Genomic DNA, 10,794 nt, shown 5'->3' with positions numbered 1-10,794 from the left:
GTCGATAATCAAGAATGCGGTCTGCTGCTTCTGGAGCAGTGATCATGCGACTGGCTTGATATTTTTTGATTTCTTTGTTGTGAAGCGTTATTTGTTTACTCGGCATTGTTGTGTTTCTATACCAACACAACAATGCAGAGTATAAACAAATATCTGTTGACATTGTTGATTGACGACGTAATTTATTAACGACGACGAAATCACAAATTTTTATAGTACTAGAGCAGGGCGCTCCTTTCGGAGCTCCTACGGGGGGGTTGGTCAAGTTTGTAAAACGCAACCAACCTTGTGTAAGAAACTAAACTAACCGCCTCGAATTGACGGTTAAAACATTAGGAGGTTGGTTGCGTTTTGAAATCTTAAGTAACATGCCTAACTAACTGCCCTTCGGGGGGTTAGTTAAGTGTCTCATTCAAGTGTTCAAATGTTATGATAAATAAAGTATTTTAGAGCAAAAGTTAAAGGGACACTAAGAAAGTATTACCCCAGGACGAACACAACAGCGGTATTTAACTCCCCGTGCTGAAGGTTGTCTTTAGAGCACTTTCTAAAACACCTGTGTAGAGCGTAAAATGCGTGTCGAATATTTCAGCCACCCAAGAACACGTCCATAATTTTAACACCTTCCTCGTATTAATTATAGATTACTTTCATTAGCATCGCTTTTTTACAACGTTCCTTTATCCTTGGAATTGTCTTAAGACGTGATTTTATTTGAGAGGACATCTAAATAACAAGCAGTCCTCCTCTTTACCTGAAACGGAAAATTAATGCTAGAACAAATAATGTGATATGTGATACATATATAATTATTTAAAGGCTCTGTAAATTGTCTCAAGTCTGGGATCATATAATTCTACGCGGCAGATGGGAAGGCGTTCTGGTTTAAAGACGCCATTTCCAGGGCAGGAGCTGTTAATGGCCTTATATTTTTAAGGGTTCCTGTAAAATAGCGTGTACACATATCTCGGAAGATTGCGGTCTTAACACTGAATTGGTACCATATAAAGGCAGAACAAGGAGAAAACGAACTGATGATAGGCGTGAGAATAAAAAAAAAAGTTTGGTTAGAATGTCTCTTCCATTCGTAGCACGTGACATCGAGCGAGCTACGAGCTAGTTCGGTAATACCAACCTGACAATACTCGGCTTTATTTAGTTGTTGCAGTTTTTTATGGTGAGCACAAACTTAAATGTTCACTCCTCGGTCGGATGGATCATCGAGACAACAGGACAATAAACAGTAGGAGTAACAGGAACACATGAAATAGAAGCGTTAAAATTATATTTCGAATTTTGAGATGGCTGAAAGTTTCGATTTAGATATTATAGTATGAAGCTGGACGGAATAAAATCATGTGAGCTTCTGGGACTCAGTCCACTACACTGTTAACAGTGTGGAATTAACTTTATAAAAGAAAGAAAGAACGTGTGTATCTATCGGGGTTGAATGTGAGATGCCTTGTACCGTGGCATCACTACAGTAAGACTCCAGTAAATTTCTTGTTTCATCAACACAAGGTTAATGAATGTTCTTGCCGCACATTGCATTACAGCAGTTTCTTATATTCTGGAAATTTTTATGTGAAATTGATTTGTGATATACAATTTTATCCTGAATGTACTCAATATTAGTTTGAGGGCACCCCATATTCTATTTCAGAATATGCTATTGTAGATTCCCATCCAGTTTATACCTGCATTTGATGCATATCATCTCAAGGAATTTATATTTAACTCGTAATTTTACAGCAGAATATTGATAAAATCAAGATAGAAAATGACGTGGATGTTCTGAGAGAAGAGGATTCCGTTGGCGTGAGAAATGATGAGGTTTACACACCATCAGCTTTTCCCATAATGAAAGATGAATGGAAGGTAAGCCTCCCTTTAACCAAATTATTTATGGTTCTTATCTGTTTGAGTGTATGTACAAATGTATCCAGGGATGGATGAGAATTCAGGGATAGTTGGCATACGTGACTTTTCTTCTATTCCGTGCAGTAGAATTTTTTATTAACCTCTTAAATACGAGGTGCGATCAGAAAGTTTCGAGACTGCGCCTATAAAAACCCGTACACTTATCTCAGGTATTAAATTCATCCATCACCCTCGACGTAGTTCCCCTGGGAGTGAACACAACGATCCCAGCGCCGCTGCCAAGCCTGGAAGCATCCCTGGAAATCTTTCTTTGTCAGCCTGTCAAGCACCATCTGCGATTCTGCCTCAATCTCTTCTATCGTCTCAAATCTCCTTCCCTTTAGCTGAATTTTCATCTTTGGCATGATGAAGAAGTCACACGGCGAATAAGGAGGGTGCGGGATGACGGCCATGGTGTTTGAGGCCAAAAACTGCCGAACTTTGAGGGCGGTGTGCGCTGGCGCGTTGTCATGATGCGTCGCATGTGGAGTTCTTCCTTTAGAATCAGCTGACAGGTCCCATAGCCTATCCCAACAATGTCGCACAAGTCGTTGATGGTACGACGTCGATCTTCGTGAATGGCCTGCCGAATCTTCGTAACATTTTCGGGCGTTGTGCTCGAAGATGGTCGTCCAGAACGCTCGCCATCATCGACAGAGGTTCGGCCATTTTTAAAACGTGAATGCCACAAAAACGTTTGTGCACGACCCATTGCGGACTCCCCAAATGCTTGCTTTAGCATTTCATAGGTTTCCGTAGCCGTTTTGGCGAGTCTTTGGCAAAATTTGAAAATCCGCCATTCCGAAATCGCAGGAGGGTCGGTGTAATGCACTACCAAAACTCCCGTAACTAAGAAACAAATGCTAATTCGATGATGCCGGTTGGCACACTGATTCACTATGAATGTAGGCCGCACCCCCTAGCGGCAGAAGCTCGTACTACATCCGGTTCGCCCTATATTGACACAGTCTTGAAACTTTCCGATCGCACCTCGTACCATGCTATCATTTGGGAGTCCATTTGATATGTATCCGAGTTCAGGCCTGATAAGAAACCCAACTTTCTGTTACAAGTATCAAGGAACTAATTGAACTAACATCCGACATCTTCCTATCCCACTGCATCTAGAGTAATATATTTGCCAAGTTTGTGTTCACATTTTAATACAGTGACCTACCATTCAGAGTTAGAACACGTTATGCGATGTAAGACCAGGGGCTCCAAAATATTTAATCTCTTGCTATAAGTAGCCATCAAGTGATTGAACCAACAAATTTACGTGTAGCTGTCCCACTGTGTAAAAAAATGCATGTACTATGGAATTCAGATCCAACCTGGTACAGAGTAAGAACCAAGATAACTGAGTGACTTGGCATTTATTGTTTGAGTATGATGTTAAATTGGGGGCATGGGCTCCAGATTACGTCACATACCTCAGTGAATTAACTGTTGTAAACTGCGATGTGGACTTCAAATTCTTGCACACCTTCCACTAAATTTGGGTCAGGTAATCGGATTTGGTAGAAAAAACTTTCGTGTTGCTTTCAATCTCATTCTTCTTCTTCTTCTTCTTTATGTTAACTTTATCATAATTCTTTCCTCATTTCTTCAGCAGAGTCCTCAGAATGAACATGAACTTGAGCATGGTGGGGGACATCCCAATTCCTGTGATGCATGCAGTAAAACATTTCGTTGGCCAAGTGGTCAAAAGAGACATCAACGCACACATAGTGGAGAGTATCCTTGTACCTGTAATGTGTGCAGTAAGTCGTTCCGACAGAATCATCATTTGAAGATGCATAATTGCACACATAGTGGCGACGTCCATATTCCTGTGACGTGTGTAATAAATCATTCAGTCAGTGGAGTCATCTGAAGACACATTAGAGCATATAATATGGATAGTGCCCATGTTTCTGTGTGTACGTGCACTAAACAGAGTGATCTCGAGAACCATTAATGTATGAATTGGTGTTTTTCCTGTTGTGTGTAATACATCGTTTCATTGCCAGGGTACTCCGTGGAGACGTAATTGTACACAGCATCCGTATCACGTGATTTCTGCTTTGAGTTTCTGAACAAATGTCATCTGATGTGTGTGTAAGAACATGTTCTGGAATTGGTGTAACGTGTTGCAAAAGAGGAATTGGTAGAAATGAACAGATCTAAGAATTTCAGTAAAACTCGTCAACATTCACAGCCTAAGATCTGTGATAAATTTATTAAGAAGGATTTCCAGTGAAGACTGGAAATAAGACTTAAGTAATATTAATTACTTTTTTTTCTTCCTCCCTCAGCCGACTTTGGTTTAAACGATGTACGAGGTTTGTGTTTGAACTCGGTACACAAAACTAAGAGCACAGAGTATTTAACGTTGTCAGTCAATATGTTTGTTTGACAATGCTGAATTTTGTGCTTTCAGACGTTGTTATGAAGGTGTTAACTTTTACTATACTCTTAACTTGTGGTTTTACCAGTGGTGGCCCCTCCATAAGAGCTGCAGAGTTGCAGCACCCCTTATAATTTTTCAAAAATTTAAAAAATTTATTTTTTGTGTTTATATAATTTGCAACACTTTGTTTCCTCTATATCATTATTTTAATATTTCCGGCTGCAAGGATTTCAGCGCGGCTGGCCGGTCTAAAGTTGCGAGCGCAGTGTGAGGTGGAGTGAGGGGCAGTTCACTGTTACAGCGCGAATCAGAGCTGCGGTCTCCACAGCCGGCTTTTAGTAACATTGTCTTTTACTGAAAAAAATGATGTAGGAAATCATGGCCTCCGTCTTCAGGACTTACAAATAATTAAAACATCATCGAGTTTTCTCCTGATGTAAATTTACTTTTCATTTATTTATGTCGTTTTGTGTTGTAAAACTATCCTGATTATTCCGCTTTGAGCAGTACTACCACTGCTCAGACTCAGGAGCCGCCACTGGCTTTTACTTTGTTGTTAATAGGACAGCGCTTCTTTTATTGAGTTATATTCCTCTGTTTTCTGTTTAGCTCCTCTGTGCATAAAATGTTGTTAATCTTGATAAAATTATTTATGGTGTCATCTTTATTGTTAAACACAATAGTATTAATAGTTTATGAGTAAAATGTAAGTGCGTAATTTTACCCAGGGCCTTGGCCAACAATAACACTGGGAATTTTATATTGTTTATGTATTTTTAAAGAATGCCCATAGGAAGATTAATTGTTTATGTAACGGACATTTCTTCATACTCCAGACAGTACAAAAAGCACGTAGTTGTACATTCAGAGGTCGCAGTTAAAGTGTTATACTGATTTTTAATTGTAGTATTCATTTTGGGTCCATATCCTCTGTGGAGGAACCCAAGTTATCTGACAGCTGAACGCAAACATCATTTCTTGTTGAAGATGACTGTCTTCTGGGTGTGGTCTGGTAGAAGTTTGTCGACGATTGCTGATTCTGCCCTGAAGATGGAGGCAGCAAGCAAATGTGAAACTCTTGCCGCCTTTTTCCAGACTACATGACGTGGTCGTCTAATACTTGCTACTCTGAGAACCTGAAATATGACGTTTGCTGTTGCTGGCAGCGTAAATAGTTGAGTACGCAGCAGAAAATAGGTAATTAATGAAGTTGAAAAACATTGCGTGTGATTATACATACAATGCGATATTTGCTGTGTTAGTATCTTTGTAGGAGTGATGTAACATCTAGAGTAACGCAGTTGCACTTTCATTAAGTGAATGCTAAGTCCTGTTCAGAATCACAAAGAACCTGTTCTAAAAGTATTCCATGCTGGAATGTAGGACCTGTTCCTCTGTTAGTTTTGTATTTGGTTTATGCTGTTACAACAAAGTTTGTTAGGAAACGTGAAAGGAAGATCTAGATGTAGATGGATCCTAATGAAGCAAGGTGGGAGTTTTGAGTCTGGATTCATCTGGCTCAGGATGTGGTCCATTGGTGAACACAGTAATGATTTTTCTTTGTTCTTTTTCTGCTACTAGAGCAACAACAATTTTGAGGCATTGCGACAGTGGGAAAGACCGTGGTGGGTCCTGGACTCTAAACCAGCGAAATTTGAATTCCAAGCAGGAAACCTATGGATCAAATCACGATTTCTGGATTGAGGTGCACATTTACTACAGACCTCTCAGGATACACTTAAGGTTGTTGTTTTGTTTATTCCATGGTCCTTTGTGACGACGCTGAAGCTAGTGGCTGGGTTGATGAGTGTCGAACGACGTGTTGGTGAATGAGTAATGAATTGGAAATGGTGTGGAAGGAAGTGGTCGTGGCTTAATTAAAAGTGGCTTACAGTCACGGCATATGCCATGGGAAACCTCAGTGTGGCCTGTTTCTGGAACCTCCACCGGTACGGAGCAGAAATACTAAGTCTGAGAAAAGTCTCGGTTAATTCTCATTTCGGATAGCAGGTTCTCCGCGTGTGATTGGAAACTGCAAGTCATGACTCACAAACTGTCTTTCTGTTTAGTCAGCTACCGCGGAGAATAATTCTGTGGAGCATACATCTTCCTGAGAAGCTGGTGGTAGTTCATATGGTCAACATATTCCACGATCTTTATGGAACCCGAAAGTTCAGTACCTTTTTGAAAAGAGCCCGTCACTTATCTGCATGCTGAAGGGTTGAAATGGAATCAGAACCCCTTTCGTCCGTCTGGGGAAGGAAATCTCTCGTGGGCTTGCTTGGGTGTGCTGAAGGCGTGGATGTTCTTCAGTCGCAATATTTTTATCCAACCCTTTGAAGCTCGGTGGTAACTGTTTATACCACCAACATTAACATTCAGTAACAATGAATTTTGCCCACGGAGTCTACATACGGGTTTCGAGTGGTCCTACAGTAAACGATTAACTTCTAAGCGGCATTAACCAGTTGATCATTGTAATGGAGAAGTGTTTTATTTCAGGTAGGAGCTGTATTTGTGAGCATTATTTAGAGGAGCCTCGGGATTCAAAGTGTGAATAGTCGATAAACTGAGTACGTACACAGACCTTGGACCTGTGCGAATTTCAAGGTCTGACCTTTGATATTTCACTTCCCTTGGCAGTGTAAATTATGGAGCGCTGTCTATCCTGGACTCAGTGCGGTAGAAGTTTACTCATTTCAGAGGTCCTTGCTGAATCCATCATTAGGGCAATGCTGCCTCCATTATCACCCTGATGATTGAGGCAGCAAGGACCTCTGAAATATCGGTAAAATTCTACCAGACTACAAGGCACAACAACCCAGAAAACAGCCATCCTCAGATTCCCTGCAGTAAAAAGCTTAAATCTTGCAAAGGTTAAATTGTCCCTGGCACTTAATGAAGTACCACGCCATGCAGATTTATTGTGAAGATAATTAAAAGATACAAAGGTTGGGTCACCTCTCAGAAATGATCCATTCAATCTGTTATTTGATTCAAAAGTTACCGGAGGAGACAACACATGAACTTTGATATGAAATCATAAATTTATCTTTCGTTGTAAAATTTGTAAAGTAACCAAACTTCCTTCAGCAACTATGGAAAACGAAGAAATTCTGGAATGATCACTCATACAGACTACAGATTTATGTCTACTTACTGTTTTTATTTCCAAGTGAGCCAAGGTAGAGCTGGCTCTGGTGTTTGAGGAGGAACTGATGCATACCAACCTTTCTCGCCAGAACACAGAAAGAAGTCAGTGAGACACTCTCTCAGCTGGTCAGTAGCTGCAGGTCGGTCGACAACCCCACTCCGGCTGGGTACGCCCTGTGAGGTGGTTTTGTATTTTATTGTAGTAGTTGCCCATCCTGTTGTTTTGTTGTTAGTTGACGGGGCAACTGCCATGTGGTTGATATTTTTGGTCCCTCGGGGTGGTCCCAGCCGAAGGAGACGTAGGGGTATTACCAATAGTGAGGCTGTTGTGTGGGCCTTGATTGTATTAGATATTTTTATCTTGATTGCTTTGATTGTATCTAAATAATTTTAATCAAGATTTTGTTGGTAATCGTTTTGTGTTTTCAGTGGCCCAAGTAATATATATATATGGCATTCATATTAAGTACTGCATTGATGTGGCACTTGTTTGAAGTAATTAAATTCATTGCCTATTGGTTGTATGGGCGTTTGAATACCTTATTGTCTGGGGCGTGGGCCAAGCAAACCTACGACACATAGAACTCGACACCTCCTTCCCATTTCGACTGCGGTGGAGAGGGTGGATCAATAGAATATTTCTTATTAGTGGTTTGTGTTTCCACCAGGGTAGATCTCTATATCTCTCTCTAAGTGTTTGTCTCGCGTCTGTATCGGCTATGGCGATGCACCGATCTGAACATGGCTAGAGCCACAAAGCAACCGAATCTGACACCCTTATAGCACACACTTCTGACTTCTGATTTGTTTCTTAATGAACTTTTAAGCTATAATTTGGAAAGTTAAATAAGTAATTTACCGGCCTCCACTGTAATGGATTAAATTTTGATGAATTTAAATCGGGAGCGCTGCATGAGAAGCATGAAGTGGCTACTTGGAACTTGGGAACCATCTCAGAATTTGCTTAAAGACAGAGGAAATCTAAGAAAACCTGTGTCGACGTTCGAGGGAGTCCCTGTACTAAAGTAGTGAATTTATCAGTCATTCTGTCCATCGCATGAACTGAAGTTTCTGGTGTGATTCTGCTTTGCTTGCTATGTTGTCCTGAACAAGAAGGAGTAAGAGTTCAGCGTCTACGGGACCCAGCGGGTTGGTCTTTGTCTTTGTCCGATAATAACGAATTATCTAAATGTCTTGAAGTGTTCATAATAATCAGCAATATCTGGGGTGAGGTTAGATCAATGAACTGTACCGCGTGGACATCGATTTAAATACTTTCGCCGGTGGAATCCAATCGCAACCGATCTGGTTGAAATTCGGTCGCTTAATGTGGGAATCGGATAATCGAGGCTCGGTTAACAGAGGTTTTGCTGTATGCAGAAAAATGTGGGGCTGAATGTTGATTTTGGTGTTGGGAGGATTATGTAAGAAGCAAGGAATGCCGCAGAGAAAGAAAGAAAGAAAAAAGGAAAGGAAGAGAGAGATAATTGTGACCCTGCATTGTGTCGCGATTTACGTTATACATGGTGAAATTATTCATCTGCTGTTCATAATGACGATCAAAACATATGCAGTTAATCAGAACATTTAAATTTCAAGGACGTTAATAACAAAATGCAAACGCATTATATTTCGCACAGTCCTCAGTCAGAGGCTTTAATCTCCGACACGGCACTCGGCTGCTGTCTTGAGTAAAGTTGATTCGCTCCAGCGACGAAGTCTGGCGTCACAGCAAATGACAAATGAACATCAATTACCTTGCGAACTGCATGATGCTGACACAGTAGTTGGCGTCCATCTCGTCCATCGTGTTCATAAGGAAGTCGCGACAGAGTTTAGGAACTTCCGGTATAAGCAAGTAATCAGCCGTCACAAGCAGCTGACACGCGTTTTCGGAGCGGATGACCACCTCTCGAAAATACATCCGAGCTAATTCCGTGTACGAGAATGTCAGTCTGCAGTGTTGTTGTAAAGAGAGTCCTGAAACGTCACGAAGCAGTCGTCGATTTGGAGAAACGGCGAGCAGAAAATTACAAGTCATGCGCATCAATTTTAACCTTTTATGACTCACGTAGCCAAATAAAGGTATCCGTTAGTCAATGTGGTGGATGAATTTTTGCTACCTGAATACTTAAAAGACTCCCAGAATGTGTACTAATGGGACCAGATTAACTGCGATTGGGTGAAGGGCCTGCGTAGGCTTAACAGAATTTAGCTTAAAAATCGGATAGCAAGCAGCGAGCATTTGTACTATAGAATGGTCACCTCGTGTCTTACTTACCCTTGACTCCTTCAAGAGAAATCTGAGATTATAACAACTATTGCAGAAATTTTAAAGCCAACGCAAATATTTCAACACACATCGCAGGCTGTACATTGCACTGATTGATCAGTTCGTAATATAAAATTATTTGTTCTGCAAAAACATTTTCCTGACAATAAACAACTTAAAAGAAAAGCCGATGTTTCTACGAGGCCTTTAAGAAGTGATCACCAACCAGTAAACAATTTCCTATTACAGATTAAGGGTTTCGCAGTGCAAGACAAACGGAAAGATTTGATTGTCGGAAAACTGTAAAAGAGGCACAGCTCGTAGCAAGACGTGAGATACGTCTTTTGGAAAACAGAAGCAATGGCTCGTGGTTAAAATTCATTTCTCATTTCGAGATCGCACCGCGTCTTTATTTAAAACACAAGAAAATTACCGTAAGCACAAATTCTCGAACGATTCTCCCTAACAATGAAACAATTCTCCCGAACGTCTTTGTTACAGTTTATTTCAGACAGAGCGACACACAGCAGCTTTCAGTGTTCCGGGCATTACCAACTTTCTTCTGGACTTTGTCGGTCGTCTTTATGTATTAAAACGAAGAAGTTTTGGAAATGGATTCTATTTCTCCCTCCAGATCGATTGACTGTCACCTCGGTACAACCGCACTTAAAAATTAGTACAAAAGGCCACGTACGTCTTCTGGGCTGTTGTCCCGTAGAAATTATCGGACGTTTCAGAGGTGCTTACTGCCTCCATCATCAGGGAATGAAGGCAGTAATTACGTCTGAAATGCCACTCGTTTCTACGGCGCAACGTCCAGAAGACATTCTCCTTCTTCCTCCTCACCGCCGCACAGTGGGATAGATTGCGATTCTAGCCGGAAAAGAATAATTTTTCTCACATTTAAATATGTCAGTATTTTTGCTTGGATTCTGTTAATAAAGATCCCTTCTATAAGAAAATGGCATGAATACATGTTTTAAACAAGACTAGCGCACTCCAACTTCTCTTATCTGTTGGTGTTGACGGCGGAAGAGATGTTTATGTTGGTAGTCGT

At 40.8% G+C, this 10,794-nt stretch overlaps 1 protein-coding gene and 1 long non-coding RNA gene across 2 annotated transcripts in view; both read left to right on the top strand.

Annotated features, from left to right (window-relative positions):
* The window catches only part of LOC147871627 (kelch-like protein 10), a 128,746-nt gene that overhangs the window by 31,981 nt on the left and 85,971 nt on the right, over positions 1-10,794 (top strand). The gene's annotated exons all lie outside the window — the stretch shown is intronic.
* LOC147871633 (uncharacterized) lies at positions 1,174-7,985 on the top strand. Its single transcript, XR_015538530.1, has 3 exons — positions 1,174-1,243; positions 1,753-1,878; positions 3,533-7,985. It is a non-coding gene; the product is annotated as an uncharacterized LOC147871633 (long non-coding RNA).

This window comes from Zootermopsis nevadensis, unplaced genomic scaffold (assembly GCF_977971745.1).
Source record: "Zootermopsis nevadensis isolate Lab colony 2312 unplaced genomic scaffold, Znev_1.0 Znev_ptg000045l, whole genome shotgun sequence".
NCBI classification, from domain to species: domain Eukaryota; kingdom Metazoa; phylum Arthropoda; class Insecta; order Blattodea; family Termopsidae; genus Zootermopsis; species Zootermopsis nevadensis.
This window is presented reverse-complemented; position numbering and strand designations above follow the sequence as displayed.